Source organism: Microtus oregoni, unplaced genomic scaffold (genome assembly GCF_018167655.1).
Source record: "Microtus oregoni isolate MIOR12 unplaced genomic scaffold, Mior012 000063F_ref0000156, whole genome shotgun sequence".
In the NCBI taxonomy this organism is placed as follows: domain Eukaryota; kingdom Metazoa; phylum Chordata; class Mammalia; order Rodentia; family Cricetidae; genus Microtus; species Microtus oregoni.
Window position 1 is genome coordinate 5793235 of NW_024543873.1, and position 19511 is coordinate 5812745.

Consider the following 19511-nt stretch of genomic DNA (forward strand, 5'->3'; position numbering starts at 1 on the left):
CTCTCTGGGTGTATCTCTTCAGTGTAGAAGCAGGAACCGTTCCCTTCCAGATGGGATTCCTCAGCAACTAAACAGCTCCACTAGGTAGCCCAATGATCCGGGGGCAAAAGGATGAACGGAGCAAGGAGGGTGGGCCGATATCCATAGGAGTACCGGAAGCCTGGCGCAGGAGGTGAAGGTGCCCAGGCTCGCTTACAGGAGACCCTGAGGCCTGCTCGGTAGGCAGGCACTCACTGCTCTGGGTGGGTAGCCTTAGTGTAGTAGCTTAAAACTGTTCTTGAGCACTCTTCCTAGCATACAGCAGGGCAGGGTTGGGGAAGGGGGCTGGGGTGCTGGGTCGTGCAAAAGAAAGACAGCCCTGCAGAAGGAGCTGGGGGAGGGGGGTTTGTGCTCTCTTCCAGGACAGTCTGCCCCTGGATAGCACACACTCACCCATCCAGATGGAATTCCTCAGCCGAGCTTTCCATTCTTGTATTTTATTCAATTTCTTTCTTCAAAGACTTAAATTTTTTGTTGAATAGGTCTTTCACTTCTTTGGATAGAGTTATTCCAAGATATTTTATGTTATTTGTAACTTTTGTGAAAGGTAATGTTTCTTTAATTTCTTTCTCAGCTTCTTAGTCATTTTTATATAGGAGGGCTACTGTTTTTTTTTTTACTTGATCTTGTATCCTGACACATTACTAAAGGTATTTATCAGCGGTAGGAGTTCCTTAGTAGAGTTTTGGGTTCACTTTTGCATACTATCCTATCATCTGCTTACAATTTGTATTCCTTGATCTCCTTTTGTTGTCTCATTACTCTAGCCAGAACTTCAAGAACTTTGTTGAATAGATATGGAGAGAGTGGACAGCCTTGTCTTGTTCCTGATTTTAGTGGAGTCACTTTGAGTTCTCTCCATTTAATCTGATGTTGACTGTCTACTTGCATTTATTATGTTTTTTTTTTTTTAGATGGGTACCTTGTTCAGTCTAGATATAGTATGGAGGATTTTGTACCTTTCCCAAGGCAATGTGCCTTACCCTATCTGGGGGTGGGGGATTAGGTGGAGGGAGGGGAGTTGGGGAGGGAGTGGGAACTGGGATTGATATGTAAAATTAAAAAATATTGATTTTTTTTTCTATTTAAAATAAATAAATAAGATACATTGTTACTCCAAACAGGGTGACGCCAAGTTGCAACTTATCTAACAAAATCTTCACAGTCTCTCCCAAAATGTTAACAATACCTGTAATCAGTGTATAAATATATACATGTAGTTTAAATGAAAATTTCCCACCAGACTTGAAAGTTCTCCCTCTAAGAACCAAAGACCATCCAACAAATCCCCAACACCAGACATAAGAAGCTCCATTTTGTGTTTTTGGTCAGGGTTCTTCCAGAGACTACCAAAACATGCATAGTGCTTGCTATTGCTTTCTGCTGTGTCTTCTAATCTCTGGGTACTGCAGACATTCTGCACTTCAGACACAGGCCTCAAAGGTCTCTGAATAACACCTAAAAGCTTCCTACCTGTGGACTAGCTTTTCTGGTAGCAGAAGGTACAATTTAAGTTTACAAAGGAGAGAAATATTTCATAGTCCTATCCAGCTATGATGCCTATGAACCACATCAGCTATCAGCATGGCATGATAACCCTAGGGGTGAAGCAGAAACAACATTGATAAAATGAATAGCTCTCCAACTGGACCAAAGACCTCCTCAACTAGAGGGAAACCATACTCAGTAGTAGAAATACAGCCAACTACTAAGGGCTAGTGAAGTCTTGAGGGAGAACTTACAAGTGTCACTTTACAGCCTGATACCTATCTACATTCTAAATATTTGTCCTTATATCCCAGATAAGGGAACTTTTCCCCTTCTATGTTAGCATAGCTGATGGTGTCATCTTTGCTCAGGTCATGTTTTTTTTTTGTAGCCTTTCTTGTGAGACTTCATGGGTGCAGCTTCCCTGTCATTGCTAGCAGATGCAATCTCACAACATGCTCCCTGCTCCACTGAGCCTTACAGTCTTCTCCAATGATCTAAAATAACCCCTGAGCCTTAGGTGGAGGACTTGTGTTACAGATGTGTCACTTGCAACTGAGATATACATCTCTGCATGTTGATCAGTTGTGATTTTCTGTAACGAGCACATTCTGCTGCAAAGAAGTTTCTTTGACAAGGGGTGAGAAACGTACATCCTAAGTATGTGTTCTTATACCCTCATCAAGGAAACATCTCTTTGCGACAGAGACCATTTAAGAAAACTACAAACAATAACAACAAAAACGCATAGTGTGGAGACCAGTTTCTGTGGTTTCGGTGAAATAGCCATACTTAATGCTCAATGATTATTGTGGTTTGTGAAAGAGGGAGATGGAAAGATTGTGAAAGCCACAAGGTGAGACAGTTTGCTGTGACATTATGTCTCCTAGGAATTACAGAAGCTACACTCATAAAGTCCCAGAAACGCGACTTCCTAATAGTGAGCTGAACAAGTCAACAATATGCTAAAGTATATGGGTGAAATCCTGGGAGGACCAGTCCTTTACAAGGAAGTTCAGAAAACTAAGGAATGCTGAAAGTGGAGAAGAAATTGTCTTCCCCAGGGAAAATCCTACCAACTGATTATTCAATAGCAATGGTCAGACCTGAAAACATACATATGAGTAACACTGTAACATTATACGGACCACTCAGTTTGTATATCTAAGGTCATGCTTAAGCATTTAGAAATATGTGTGTGTGTGTGTGTGTGTGTGTGTGTGTGCGTGTGTGTAAAATAATTACTGAGAAGAGTCCAATGGGGAAAAGGCCATGGATTTGAGAGCTTTTTTGAAGGTTCTAGGAGGGGAGTGAAACTACTCATATACCCTTGACCAATGTTGTCCTCGATTCAGAAAAGTTGTCTTCTTTGACCCAGTGCACTGTTTCAGGAGGGACGCACATGAAATAATGAGGGAGGTAGGGGACACCTGTCTACTAGCCAGATCAACTGAACTGATCTGGTGATCAGTGGGGTGGCGCATGTGGCAGCCAGATTGCCCTCACATCCACGGCCGTGAATTTGAAAGAGAGAAAGAAGGGTTTTACTGGAAGGTTTGGAGGGAGAAGGAGGAAGGAGGATATGATGCATTTACATTATAAAGTCAACATAATTTTTAAAAATCCTCAGTGTCAGGCAAGAAACACCTCCATTCAAATTGTTGGTCGAGAGTAAGAGACTGCCCAAACAATATATGCTATCACCATTGCTCTTGATTGCCTTCTAGAACTTGAAAGTGTGTTCTTTGGACCCGAAAATTGGAGAAGTCAAGCTGTAACTGACCTAGAAGCCTCCTCCCTAAATTCTAGATTTCATAGTATCAGAAGGAGGCATACAAGCTGACAATGGACAGAAAGCTCTAAAGCCTGTAAGTAATAATAACGACCAGGCTGGCACGATATACTCAATGTTGCAATAGTGTCACTTCTGTCTTGGGGACAACCACAAGCTGTCTAATGGGATGTAGGGCCTGAGCAGTAGGAAAGAACTCATACGTGGTCCTTCAAATCTAGGTAAAAGCCAACAGCTAGAAGGGTCATAGATCCTAGAGGTGAAGCCACTACCACTATTTTTGTAAACAAGAATAATTCTTAAATTACTTTCTAAATACATACCCTTATACCTGTTGGTAAGTATAACTCTCACCACTGATCAAAGACAGAGACTGTTACAGAAAGCCTCAATTGATCAAAAGTCAGAGAACGACTGTGAGGTTCAACAGAGTCCATTCAGTGTATGGATGAACTAGTCATCTAACTGCCTTATTTGTGTACAAAATCAGGCTGTTTATATAGCAATTGCAGTTTTGCTAATCTATTTTCCAAGAAAGTGTAGAAGGTCTGCACCCGTGTTTATTTTGAGAGCTAGGAGTGTTTATACATAAATAATGTTAAAATAGGTTTGTGATAGAAAACAACAATGTGTTCAGTTGAACGATATTCTATCATACACAATTGCCTTTACCAAACTTTTTAAAATTTAAACACAGCATTTCTATAAGGTTTACTAAGTCCATCTTATAGAGCACAGATGAGAGTTAGCTAAAGTTATACTAGTAGTTTGCAGTAAATCCAAGACCCTGAGCCAATTTTATTTCCCTGCAAAGTCTTTGTGTTTTATTCTTTAAAATATAGGCTTTTGTACATAGCATGCTGCCTCTGAAATGTCAGTAAATTAGAGTTATTATATCTTTTAAGATGAAAAAATACTGCAAATTTTCTGCCCAACATTGTGATTTTTTTACTCTCTCTCTGCCACCTTCATGTGTGTGTGTGTGCGTGTGTGTAGTATGTGTGTATGTATGTGTCAACGAGTGCATATAGAGTTTAGAGAATAATGTTCAAGAATCCAGTCTTTCCTTCAGTTCCAGTTTCCTGGGATCAGACTCAAGTCATCAAGCCCTCCCAGCAAGCTTTTTTCCCTACAGAGCCCTATTGCCTGCACCAATCTCTTGGTTTTAAATGGATATGCAGTGGATCAGAAAACAGGTTTTATTAGCCAAAAGTAAGATAGCTGCTTAGGGTCATATTTAAGGCCTATCTATTAACTAACCTGCCTATTGCTCTTTCCAATTAGGAATTTTCAAGGTGAGGCCCTATGCTAATTAGTTCAAATGAAAAGTTCATATCTCCTTGGGAGTTAGGACAATAAAAATGTTGTAGTATGGGTAAGCAGATTTAGGAAACAAAGTTGGTGGAAGGATATTTGCACAAGTAGAAAACATGATAGTAAAGACATCCTAGCTACATGATACCTTTCAATTAAGCTAAGCTTCTCTTCGGGGAAACTAACTCTATATTATATGATACACATTTTTTTTCACATTTGACTCATGATTGGCTATTTATTGTGGAGAGGAGTCCAAAGAGCTAAATGCCTCATTCATTCCAGAAGAAACTGTACAGGGAGATGAATGAAATGCTAACAGTTTCCTTGGGATAAACCCCAAGAAATTGTAGGTGAGTAGGGTGGCCTTGTGCCTTTTGTTGTAGTTATAGTGTAAAAAGGAGTGAAGACTGGGTGGTTCCTTTCATGGAAAGCTACTGATTTAGGCTATACGATAAAAATGGATGTTTTTTGACATGTTTGCCTAGGGCATATACCTAGAAAAACTCCAGGCAGACAGTTTTTCTTTGACTAACTCTAAATTGCTTTTCACATTTCTATTTTATGTCTGCAGAGGGAACACACAATAAATTTGTGTAAGAATGTAGCAGGCAGAAATCAGAGTTGATGAATTCCAAGCTTACATAAACTAAGGTCCACAATCCTGGGTGCTTTTCTTTCTCCCTGTCAGTAGACTTAGTAACACAAGACAGATGTTCTTACTCTTTCTAACTCCTGTCCTATTACTCAGGGATTTTGAAGACTAGGCTTTGTGATTGCTTTGGTGAAATAGAAGAGGATTTAGTGGGTTAGGGTGTGAGATGGGGGAGAGGCTGGAGGGAGGACGGCAGCATATCAAACAGATGGCTTGTGTTCATTGCAGATATGAAGAGGGAAGATGCACACATTCCAGCCTTCTGCAGGAACTCACAATCAGCTATTACATCTTATCATTTCTGAGAGATGTTGAAGGAACTCAAGGCCCATAGCTATCCTGACCCTCAGAGTTTAATCCCCAACAAGGAGCAGAGCAAATACTTGTGGCTTTGACTTATCACTCACCTTTATATAGTGTTGACTTTTTAAAATTGCAGAACTTTACTGAGTCATACATTGTAGATATCTAGCACTCTGAGTTTCGATTTGACCTTTTTAAGGTACAGTCATGCTTTTATGTAGCCGGAGGTTATATCACAAATATATTTCTTTTCATTGTTTCTGGTGATTACGTGGCCATCTAACCTGCTAATATTAAACAGTGTGTTTAGCTCTACCCCAGTTACTGGGCACTGACAGTTTTTCACATAGTGCCCTTTTCTCTTCCAACTTCTCACATCCTTTATCAAACTCTTTTCACCTTTCAAGGTCTGTGTCCAGTTTTACCTCCCCTAGGAAAGCTTCCTTCTCCCTCCCTTCACCCTGCTCCACTACCAGAAATGAAAACAAACCCCTCTCTTTGTTTTTATGGCTCTCTGCCCTTTCTTTTAACCATTATAAACATCAAGACATCTTAGACATATTTTCATTGATATGGCCATTAACATAAATTTATAACATTGGCACACAGAATTAATACCATATAATGATGATGATGATGATGATGATGATAATAATAATAATAAAGGTTCTTTTAAGGTAATGATTAGAATTTACACATAAATGAATCACCTAAGCATATACTGTTCTGAATTACAAATACAGCAGATGTATAGCATACCTAATAAAACAAAGTGATGAACATTTTGGAGTAATTTACATTTATTTGATGTCATACCTTTGTGTGTACGTTCTTGAAAGTGTGATGATTTAGGAAAAGAACAAATGGTGACCTTTATGGCACACATACGCATTGTGTTAGAAGAAACTTTGTGTTTCAGTGCATACTTTTCTGAGGTTGTATGTCTTGTCATATGATTACACAGTCAGTGTGTTCCTTACTGGGTATGCTTCCTATTCTATTTGACTAGCAGAATGGATCAAATGCCTATTTACATTGCCATATTAATGTTTAAGTGTTTTTTTAAAAATTCTGCTTACTACATCTTACGGATTTGAGTTATTGCCTCATTTTAAAGCATATTGCCTCATCATATGTTCTAGCACATTAGCCTGATTTTGACCTTTCTGACTTGATAACTCCTCATCCTTTCAGCTACCACACAACAAATGCAACAGCATTGCTCTGCTTTTGTTCTAATTTGACAGGATCAATTTGTTTGTTGAACTTTTGTCTGATACTTAATGAAGCGTATGATTCAAATTGCATGTCCTAATTCATGTCTCATCTTACGACTACAGTTTTGCAATATTTATTGAAGTGTTTCAATTACAAGTGTTTATGTTTTGTGTGTGTGCTCTAACCTCCTTAAGACATATTTTATAAGAATAGAATTTGGTTCTTTGTTTTCTAAAATATGCTAATTTTCTTGATTAATCTTTGCTATTGTTTCTGATGCCAAACAGTCTTTCATATGGATAGCTTTGCAATAAAGATTAAAATATGATATGCTTTCAACCTCCATCACTTAAAACAATCTCATAACTTTTGCTTTCTTTTTGTAGGTGAATAACATCAATTTATAACTTTCATATATATATATATATATATATATATATGGATATGTATATTCACATGATATAAAATCTATGCTTTTTTAAAAATAATATTAGTAGTCCGGTATATTGTGCCTTTCTATTTACTCAAGTCTTTTTGTATACCATTATAATTTTATCATTCATTTGAATATATTTGTTTTGTAATTATTACATTTTTCAAAGTACTAGAAAACTGCTGATAGCATCTCATGTATAGGGCTTTCTGTCATAGGTCACTAGGAGAATGTAGACACAGTAAGGGTAACTGATCTACACTCTGTTTCTTCTCTTCAGCATTTATCATAATGTTTTTGGTAAAACTCTCTATTGAGATATAGTTCCTATACCATAAAATTCATACCTCTGTTCAGTAGTTTTTAGTGGATTTATAGTTGTACAGCTATCACTGTGGTTATTTAGAGAACTTTATCATCATCCAAAAACGAAATCTCATACCCTTCATTTTAGCACCTTCAAGACCCAAGCAAGAACTAGTATACCTTCTGAAACACACATTACAAATGGTCTTTAAGAATATGCAAATCTAGAAATATTGGGCATCTACAAAACTGGTGAGTACTTTCTTTATTTTGACTTTTGGAGCTTTGTGCGTTAGCATGTTATCTGCATCACTGCATCCCTTCCCTCTCCCTTCCAGCTCGTCTCATATCTCCCCAGTTCCCTCCAAAATTCACGACCAGCTCCTTAATTTTTATTATTATACAGACCCACAAATACACAACACACATGCCCTTAAAAAAAAGAATGACAACAAACCCCTAATGATCCAAATGAGTTATTTAGTAGAGCTTTACGTACACGTGTCCAGAATTGGTCAACTGGGATTCAACAACTTTTGTGTGACCTTGTCCCTGGATAAGAGTGACTATACCTCTCTCATCATGTCTCATACAGAACAGGGCCTTTTGGAATTTCCCCTGCCCATATTGGCATACCAATGGTGCTGTCATTGCGCATGTCTTGTTCAGGCAACCTCATCACTGAGATTTCATGGATACAGTTTCCCTGCCATGTATAGATGACTCTACCTAGGAACAGGTGTCTTGGTATTCTGGCTCTTACAAATCTTTCCCCTGACTCTTAGGTGTAGGGGTTACATCACAGATTTATCAGTTGTGGCTGGGAAGCCTACAATACTTCTTTTCTGCATTTTGACACGTTACAGATCTCTGTTACAGTCTCCATCAAGATAGCCACTAAAGGTAAGTAGTCCCATTTCCAATTTTAGATAAGTAATCAGGTTTCAGATAGGTTGATCCATTTTAAAACTCAGTCCTATTGTTAGGCTACTGCTAAGTCTTTGGGCAAGTATTTTACATTTTAATGTCATGAGGAAATTTGAAAAATGTCCCTCTTAGGCTCTTCCCTCAGTGGGCTTCAGGGACTTACAAGAAGAACGAATACCAACAGAACATTGCTGGTAATGAGGGAGGAAAGGGCAGTGAAGAGCAGAAAGGTTTGTAGAGCACAGATGCACATCACCATCGAAATCTGCTCTTGCTGCTTCCCTTTGTCAGATATTGAGACTGGCTGGTGACCTTTGAACAGTATGACTCACAGAGCCATCGGAAATTAGAGAGTAAGGCTGCAAAGAGCTTCAGAGACCACATAGTTTAACTGCTTAGTTTTCCTGAAGAAAAAACTAGAACCCGCAACCAGCAAGTAGTTTTCTGCCGATCACATAACTGAAACACAGTGACAGAGAATTAACTTTCACCCACTAGTGGAGGAATAAATGCAACCAAAGAAGTGCTCCCACTAGAATAACTTCAGAAAAGAAGTTAAGAATAAGCAAAATGGTATTATATAAAGAGTCCTGCATCCTGCCAGAATATCTGGGTTTCAACACCAGTCCTGCCTCTCATTTACTGAATTCTTAACCACGTCATTTGTCCTTTCTAGATGCTTGCTTTTTACTTTAACTAAAACTTAGTGGGTTGAAATGGATGACTTTTAGAAGTCTGGCACTTAGTAAACACTCAAAACATTTTAATGAAGACTTCTTTAAATTCCAAGATGCTTAGTTATATTTAGAAGAGTCACGGTGAACTGCTTAACTGAAGAACAGAAAAAAAATGCAATGAACTTTTTGAAGAATAGGCACTGTAAATGTAAATGCCTGTATGAACAAGCAGAGGAATGCATTAAAAAATACCTGTAAAAGGTCACTTCTTCAGCAAATAGGAGTCTCAGAGTCTTTTCAACAAGTAAATAGTCAAGACACCTCATCGAAGGTAATAATAAATCCACTCAATTGTCATCATGACAGTAGTTAATGCAGCAGCATGTGTGGATGGGAGTATCAGATCATTCTTTTATAAAAGCCTTACTTTTTATGTTTATTTCCTTTAGGAAGAAAAAGCAATTCAATCTTATTTTAAATACAAAAAAAAAGATTTCACAGTGTTTTTAAGACTGGCAGTCAGTCATTCAAGTGTTCTTATTGAATGCTTACAATGCATGCAGATGCCAAGGAAAAGAGTTACCTTAAAATGGGAATTTTTTTTTAAAAAAAAATGACACAGGACTGTGAGAATAACATTGTAAGGAGCCCGACTTTCTTCAGCTCTCAGGTATGTGCACAGCCTAGAGCTGTGGGTTTCAGCCCTCACAGGTTGAAACGCTCACACTGAGTGCCGTGGCAGATGATGTGTGTGGGGGTGAGTGGGAGTTTGGCGCTGTAAGCAGGAGCTGGAACAGGCATCAGAAAATGAGCATATTGACGTGTTCTTCCTCCCTCTCCCACCTTCGGAGATGGGATAATAGTAGGGATCTGTTCCATGTGTATTGTATCACGCTTCACAAGTTTACAGAGCACTTCCACATTCATTATCTTCTTTGATCGTCATGCCAACCCTAAAGCAGGAATAGCGGCTGTTATTTATTCCGGTTTCAGAGATGACAAAACATGGGAGTCGAGGTAGTTGTGGGTTTGTTTGCTGTTTTTCACCGTCCTCTGACAATAAGAATTAGATCCAGTATTTTCACCCTTGTCTTTTTTTCTGAAAGCAGTTTTCTTTCCATCACCCCCCACCCCAACTTTCTGCTCATTTGACATTGAGGAGTGCTCCATGTGACACCACAGCAGCAGAAGGTCACCCAAACAGTTTTGGAGTAGCAAAAGCAAACCACAAACAAACAAAACCAGCGAAGGATTAGAACAAGTCCGACTGACAGGCTCCTTTTCATATGTCCTGACAAAAGTGGAGCACATGTGTGTTGGGAGGATGGCATGGGAAGGTAGTGGAGCTTGTGGAGTCTGGAGATGTATGCTTTGGCTAGCCACCAAAGGTTCTCTTCTCATCCTACAATGATACTAGTGACAGAGATGATGCTTCTGCTTGCGTTTAGTGAAATACGAACAAGTAAGGCAGAAAATACACAACACAGATAAGCGTCGCTCTGGAAGAATGGAGGAAATACTTTAGCGAGCATTTACTATGTGCCAAGTAGTTTTTTAAAGATGTCATTGATTTTCACAGTAGTTTCACAGCATAGATGCTCCTTTTCCCTTCTTTTACAGTGTGAACTAAACATGACATAGGCTGAGTCCGTTGTCACAGAGTTTCTCTCCTGAGATTGGATAGGTCCATATGGCTGCAGGATCAGAAATGTTAACCATTATCCTAAGTGATGAACCTATGTCTTCTGGTGGATTACAACTACAGAAAAGTTTTTTTTTTTTTTTTACATCTGAGGTTCAAATCCAGCTTCAAAAAAAAAAAAGCTTTACTGTTAATATATGTGTCCTCATACTGGGACCTTCCTTCTTGGCAAGGTTGGGATCACTCTTCTGCAGTCCTCTTGTGCTGCCCTTGGGTAAGACCTCACTCTAGACTCTCTTGCACCATGGCTGTCTATTGATTCAGAGGGAATGGGAGGTGGCTTAGGTTCTAGACGTGGCCATGGAGCTGCATAAATGCACACATTCTGTTGTCTGATCTTTAGCTAGCGGAAGGGCCTGGAGCTTGTGTGAGGTAGCAACCTGGCACCAGAAACAACTTGTGACCGCAAGAGTGAGGACTAGAACTCACGTACTCCTGATACCATCTGACACCAATCACTTTGCTACGTGGTTCTTTGCCTAGACACTGCTGTTCACTAAGAGTCCTTGGGAGTCCCGGTTAATGTTACACCTGCATTTTGTTTGGTTTAGGAACGACCAAAGGAATCATAGAGCATTATTTGAGCAGCTGAAAGCTACATGAACCCCGAGGGCTTTGTCCTTTTTTTGATTGCTCTTTCACAGGGTAGTGACTTCACTTTTGAGCTCAACATCTTGTGGTCATTTGGGGGCTATCCTAATGCCTTCAGTGGTATTTCAGTCAGAAGATGACCATGGCTTTGGAAAATGTTTTGCTGAACAACACCAATAGTGAGTAATGGTGACTCCTCTTCTGTCAAATAATGTTTCAGATTCTGAAGGTGTGGGGAGAAGTTGCCTATCATTAAATTAGTTCACCTATTTGCCATTTTGTAACCTTATTTCGCTTGCGGGGTGGGGAGAAGAAAGAGAGATAATTGATTGCACCTTATATTTTCTTGTAAGTCCATGTATGAAGTTCTGTGAGTATAAGCCCTCACTCACTCATTTGATAAAAAGTATTAGGTCCCCTTTGCCTCCTAGGCCTTTGCTGCCTTGTTCTCTCCTGAGTTTTGTTAATCTTTTCCTTGCTTTTCTTTCTTTTCAGCCTTTCCATATTATACATTTTTTTTCTGGAAAGGGCCTTAAGATGTGACTATAGGAAAGAGGAAGGGTTGACTAGTGTCCCTGATTTATGTGTTTGCAGTAGGACTATTTTCCCTGTATCGGTAGTTTGCTCTTCTTTTCTCACAGCGTGTCTAAAGAGGTTTTGATCAAGTCAGGAGTGATTCTCAGTCTCCTCAATGGAGAACTCATCTGCAGAGACTAAATTCATCCTCATCGGAATGACAAATGACCATCAACTTGCAGTCCCACTTTTTGGACTCTTTTTCGTTATTTATTTCATCACTGTGCTGGGAAACCTAGGTCTGGTGGTACTGATTCAAGTCAGCCACCGTCTCCACACACCTATGTATTTTTTCTCTCAAATCTGTCCTTCCTTGATGTCTGTTTCTCTTCCATCACAACCCCAAAGACTTTAGTCAACTTATTATCTCAGCTACAGGAAGTTTCTTTCTTTGGATGTATGGCTCAAATGGGCTTGTTCATAATCTTCGCTTCTGCTGAATGCAATGTTTTGGCTTTCATGGCCTATGACCGTTATAAGGCCATCTGTCGCCCATTGCTTTACCATATTACCATGTCGAGAATTCGTTGTCTCCTTTTGGTAGCGGGATGTTACTTTGGTGGGCTCCTTAACATGGTGGCTGTCACAAGCTCCATCACACAGCTGTCATTCTGCCAGCCGCATGTCATCTCCCACTTCTTCTGTGATATCCCTCCACTGCTGGCATTGGCTTGTTCTGATCCTTGGGTAACCCAGATCTTGGTTGTTGGCTGTGGAGGATTCACCCTTGTCACCTCAGTCACGGTAATTCTTGTCTCCTACATGTCTATATTCATGACTATTTGGGGTATTCCTTCAGTTTCCGGCAAACAGAAAGCCTTCTCCACCTGTGTTTCTCACCTGACGGCAGTTGCGCTGTACTATGGAACAACTATGTACACGTATTTGCAGCCCTCGCGGCATGGGTCTCAAGCAGGAAACCAGATGGTCTCGGTGTTTTATACCATGGTGATCCCTATGTTAAACCCTCTCATCTACAGTTTGAGAAATCAGGAAGTGAAAGTTGCCCTAACGAAAATATTGAGGCACCGTCTCTATTCTATTTTGTGTCTCAAAAGATAGTTGATTACATTTTGTTCAACAAAACTATATTTTGTTCAGTGTTTTCCTTGCTTCCATACAAAGTCTTGTTAAGAACAACTTAATTACTCTGGCTAAGTGTTTAGGAGCGGTTGTTTAGATGAATACAAATACAGTAGGGACCAATTATAATACAATGTATCTACATTTTCTGGGATGATTGTTTGATGAGAAATATTTAGGAAAAAAACATGTAAGTTTCTTTCCTTTTTTTTTTTTTTTTTTGGTTTTTCGAGACAGGGTTTCTCTGTGGCTTTGGAGCCTGTCCTGGAACTAGCTCTGTAGACCAGGCTGGTCTCGAACTCACAGAGATCCGCCTGCCTTTGCCTCCTGAGTGCTGGGATTAAAGGCGTGCGCCACCATCACCCGGCAACATGTAAGTTTATGACTATAAATATTTTCATCTGACTGGTGAACTTGTGTAACATTACTTAGAAGTTATAATAATTTCCAGACACCAGAGAGGTTAGAAAATATTTAATTTTACCATGTGTTACAGAAGAAAGATGGCAACTGTCCTCCAAATAGCATTGTTCTTTCATTCATTTGCTTCGGTTGAGGATTTATTTGGTGCATTAAAGGTTGAATTAGATTCAGTCTATATCTGTGCTAAAGATTCAGAAGTTTCCTCTCTGTTTCTCATTATTGAGATTTGTCAGGGTAAATCTTAAAAACACAAAATAGAGGGGACTCACTAATTAGAATTTCAAGATCCTTTTCAAAGAACAATTGATTGTTGTTTATTGAGACATCCAGTTCTGAATTGCACCTGTGATTGTTGTATGCAAATTTTGATTGGAACTAGACCAAGTTCATTGTTACTATTAAATATCCTTTCAATAAGAAACACAAATGTAAATATAACCCCAATTAACTCATTATTCCATGGCTACTCACCAGAACTTATAATTGTGCAACAAATACACGGTCATTGTTCCATTTTCTAAATTCATTGAGCAAAGCACCTGCGTGGATTGCATGATGCCCTGTGTTTCATCTTCACCCCTTGCATCAGAAAAACATCCCTATTTTTTCACAAAACCATCCAAAGAATATAAAACCTTGTTTTTATTTTACAAAACAGAATAGAATCTAGGAAATTGTTCAAACTCTAACAACAAACTCTGGAGAAATAATTCCACTGGGTCAAGCTGTAAGAAAACACAGTAAATAGTGTTTATCTGGAGCAGAAGATCATGGCACATACCTGAAATCCCAGAAGTTGGGAGTCAGAGGCAGCAGCATACTGAACTCAGTGACAGCCTGGGCTGTATGATGAAATCACATCTCAAAATTAAAGACAAAGCAAACACACCAGATCCCTATCATTATCAGAAAGCACCAAATCAAAGTACAGTCAGGCACATTCTTTGAATTCCAAGCATATTTTATCTGCAGACTATACTGGAGCACCAGACTGAAATCCCAAGGTCGAAATCAGGAGCAGAAGGAGAGAGAGCACGAGCAAGGAACTCAGGACCTCGAGGGGTGTACCCACACACTGAGACATTGGGGATGATCTATCGGGAACTCAACAAGGCCAGCTGGCCTGGGTCTGAAAAAGCCTGGGATAAAACTGGACTCACCGAACATAGCAGACAATGAGGACTTCTGAGAAGTCAAGAACAATGGCACTGGATTTTGATCCTACTGCACGTACTGGCTTTGTGGGAGCCTAGGCAGTTTGGATGCTCACCTTACTAGACCTGGAAGGAGGTGGGAGGTCCTTGGACTTCCCACAGGGCAGGGAACCCTCACTGCTCTTTGGACTGATGAGGGAGGGGGACTTGATTGGGGGAGGGGGAGGGAAATGGGAGGCGGTGACGGAGAGGAGGCAGAAATCTTTAATAAATAAATTAATTAATAATAAAAAAAGAAAAGAATTGTGTAATCTTAGAATTCAATTGTCAATTCATGATCTCCTTACTCCTATTTCTTATGGAGGTGACATAGTTTACTTGGTTGCCTTGGATGACAAGGCAATAATCTGAGAAGTCAAGATTCGAAAGTGCTTGGTAGTCCCTCAGGCACACATAGCATTTAAAAACTGAAAATCTTTAAATCTATTGCTCTTCTTTCTCTGTCTCCCATCTAAGGAAGTGATCCCACACACTTTTCAAAGCCCCAGAGCTAAGACAACCATTTACTCTGCCTTTTCTATATTCAAACAAATACCTCTGTATATTCTAACAATTACCACATTCCCATTAGTTCTCTTTTAATGTCTCTTGAGTTCATTTTTTACTCCACCATCACTCTTCCATATCAAGGCTTTCTCTAATCTCTCCTAGACTCTTAGACTAGATAACTATTTATGTATGTATGTATGTATGTATGTATGTATTTATTTATTTTTGACTTTATTGAGCTCTACATTTTTCTCTGCTCCCCTGCCTTCATCTCCCCTCCCCTTCAACCCTCTCTCATGGTCCCCATGCTCCCAATTTATTCAGGAGGTCTTGTCTTTTTCTATTTCCCATGTAGACTAGATTCATGTATGTGTCTCTTATTGTCCTCATTGTTGTCTAGGTTCTCTGGAATTAGAAATTGTAGGCTGCTTTTCTTTGCTTTATGTCTAAAAGCCACTTATGAGTGAGCATATATAATATTTGTCTTTCTGTGTCTGGGTTACATCACTCAAAATGAGGTTTTCTAGTTCTATCCATTTGCCTGCAAATTTCAAGATGTCGGGTTTTTTTTTGCTCTGTAGTACTCCATTGTGTAAATGTACCATATTTTCCTCATCCATTCTTTGGTTGAGGGGCACTTAGGTTGTGGCTATGACAAACAAAGCTGCTATGAACATAGTTGAGCACATGTCCTTGTGGCACGATTGAGCATCCTTTGGATATATACCCAAAAGTGGTATTACTGGGTCTTGAGGAAGGTTTCCTAATTTTATGAGAAATTGCCATACTGATATCTAAAGGGGCTGCACCAATTCATACTCTAATCAGCAATGAAGGAGTGTTTCTTTCTGAAACCACCATGGGTCCTATTAAATTTGTTTTTTACCTGACAGTCACAGATTTAAATGGTTATTCTGACTGGTGAATAATTTGTAAAACTAGTTAGAAATTACAGTTCAATCATATTAAGCCTTTCATCCTCCACACTGCTTAAAAAGTTTCCATGTCTTCCCTTTCCACAGGACAAATTCTACACTCCTGAATATAGCACAAAAAGATCTTCATGACTTGTCTAAGTATTAAATTCCAAACTTAAATTCCATATTGTTTTCTAAATAACTTTTACTGATGCTTGAGAGAGAAGTGAAAATTGTCTCTTATAGTATTATGATGCTTTGACATCTAATGGAATACTCAGTGTTTTACTTAAGATTTGTTTTGCTTACTTTGCCTGAAGTCTTTGGAATGATGGAAACATGTTTGGTTGATTTTTTTTCCTTAATCATAGGCCTAGAACAGGGCCTGGTTACTTAGTATGGGCTAAAAGAAATTAATAAGTTTGAATTCACTCACAACTAACCTCTTTTCTTATTCAGTCCATTTTCTCCACTATATATTCTGTTGTGCCGTGCAGGAAAAGTTCAAAGTTTTGCCTTCTAGAACACTAGAATCCAAAAAAATTTGGGGGTTTTGTGAATCTTTATCATTGCCTCATAGTAGGGAATCTGAACCTCTTTTCCTTCAGTCAACCTTAACCTTTCTCTTTCACTACCATATCAATCTGATGTCCTCTCTAGATTTCTGTTTTTCTCTAGTCTATGAGAAAAGCATGTACATAGATATCATCCTTTAATAAAACACGGTCAGAAGGCACTATTTCCCAAATTGGAAGCCAGAGGTAACAGGGCCCACAGAACGAATGGAGAATGGCACATTTTAATATTGTATGAGCTGTAACATCTTTAAGGTCAAAAGCATTATAGTGTAATCAGTTTGCCAGAAGACAATATAATGTACCCATTACCTGGCCCTCACCATCTTTCTCTGAGCCATATCTCCAGAGAGTCAATGGCAGAAAACACTAGATGAATAAAGATGTTCTTTTTAGAGTATCCTCAAGGGAAAAACAATATTCTAGAGATCACTCAGCTAGTCAGTGGCAGATGCATAATTAGGATGCAGGCTTATTGATTCATAAGCCAGGAACACTATGTACTACTCTCCTTTAATGTGGTATGATCTTTACTACAGCTGGGAGGATATGATGAAATGGACTTCATAGGCTTGTGCTGCAAACATTAAATTATCATCTCTTTCCGTAGCGTGTGAAAATGCCAATTTCCAAGTACATCTTAAAGAACCTCCTAAAAGTTACAGACAGCTATGACCTCATCAGCTTTCATCATTTCTCCACAGGAAATGAATGACTGCAGGGGATATCAAAGTGCTTTAGTAATGGATAAGCCTCATACATAGGACTGGCGACATAATTTTCAGGTCCATAGATACAGGAAGTATCTATGAAGATGAATCTCCTTTTTAAAAAGCAGGAAATATTTTTCCTAAAGCTCCTCAAATATATAGGTTTTTTTTCCCTAAGACTTTTCCTCAACAAATCATGCTGCTTTCAATTGGTTAATTAGTGTCACACCATCTTAGGCACAATGGTGCTTAAGAAGCAAGTGCAGACACTCATAAGTATCCAGTAGCTTTTTGTTAATACTTAGATGTGTAGGATCTAACGAATACCAGTTCCTTCTGTCACCAGCTGCTGGACAAGAGGACAGTGTTAATATGAGCACTTTACTTATAAGGAATCATTACGAGTACTACCTGTGAGCTCCCAAATAACTACATAGAGACTTCTTATTAATCATGAAAGCACGGTTCATATTTTAGGCTTGTTTCTTACTAGCTCTTATAACTTAAATTAACCCATTTCTACGTGCTGCACTTGGCTTATGGCTTGTTACCTCTCTTCCTGGAAGTCTTGCTTTTGTTGTGTCTGGTTGATGACTCTGCCTTGTCTAAACATTATCTCTGCTTTGGAAATACTGACTAGCAATTGTTCACTCAGCTTTTTATTAAACCAATCCAGTGACACATCTTCACACTGTACAAAAAATATTCCACAATATTTTCCATTTTGTCTAAATAAAAAAGAAAGGTTTTACTTTAACATGGTAAAACTAAGAATTACATTTACAATGTCCAGTCCATTTGTATTTGGCAAATTTAGGGAAAATATTTCATTATCTAGCCTCTCTTGATGAATCCAAAGTTTTGTACCTAATTTTCTTTCTATTGAGACTAAGAGAAACTATAACTATCTAGTCTTCAACTCTCAGACTAAGGGAAACTATAACTATCTAGTCCAACTGTATCAGAGACATAAAAATGATATACTATTTCCCGAGTAAACAGGAAATTCAGAGCAAGCAACTTACAAAACTGTGAAATGACAAAGACACCTAGCTGCCTGGACAGTCAACCGAGGGTTCCTCTGTAACATTGGGGCATCCACCTTTGGCCTATGGTCCTATAATATCAGGCTTTTCTATGAATCAGGTATTATTGAAGAACTGTCCTACCGTATCTTGGAAAAGTTCAACAGTTGCTTTATTTTGTGTCCTGCTTGCTCAATTTTGATAGCATATTTTCAGCAGTCTAGGTAAAGACAGTTTCTTGTCCAGTGGTTATTTTTTGCTACAAATGAAAGCAAACTCCATATGTAGATTCTTCAGTGCCCATCATGCTTTTATGAAGTAGGTTGGTGCTGCCAGAAGCAGTTGTGTATCATTGTCATTAAAAGCTTTGTTATTAAATCATTAAAATGTCATATTCTGTAGTTCTCTAAAGTGTTTGAAAACCATGTATCTAATTAAAATGCCTGCTTAACCTTTAAAATATAGATAATAAAACTATAACTTTGACTATTATAGATGACTATTAAACTACATTTCTTAATTACACATTATATATTTTATTATTTTTAATCATTTTATATACCCACCAGAGTTCCCCCTCCCTCCACATCTGCCCAACCCCCCACATCTACTTCTCAGAAAGGGGAAGGCCTTCCATTGTGAGTCAAAAAAGTCTGACACATTAACTTGAGGCAGGACCAAGCCCTTCCCCACTTCATTCAGGTTGCCAAGGCATCCCACCATAGGTAATGGGCTCCAAAAAGCCAGTTCATGTACCAGGGATAGATCCTAGTCCCACTTCTAGGGGCCTCACAAACAGACCAATCTACACAACTGTCACCCACATGCAGAGGGCCTAGTTCAGTCTCATGCAAGTACCCCATCTGTCAGTCTAGAATCTATGAGTTCCCACTAACTTGGATCAACTGTATCTGTGGTATTCCAGTCATGATCTTGACTTCCTTTCATCATATTATCCCTTCTTTCTTTGCATGGACTCATGGACCTCAGTCCAGTGGTTGGCTAGCTATGAATCTCTGCATCCTCTTCTATCAGTAACTGGGTTATGGTTCTA

At 39.0% G+C, this 19511-nt stretch overlaps 1 pseudogene; it reads left to right on the forward strand.

The window, feature by feature from the left end:
• Window positions 1–12136: 12136 nt before the first annotated feature.
• LOC121439832 lies at window positions 12137–13083 on the forward strand (annotated as a pseudogene).
• The last annotated feature ends 6428 nt before the right edge of the window (window positions 13084–19511 follow it).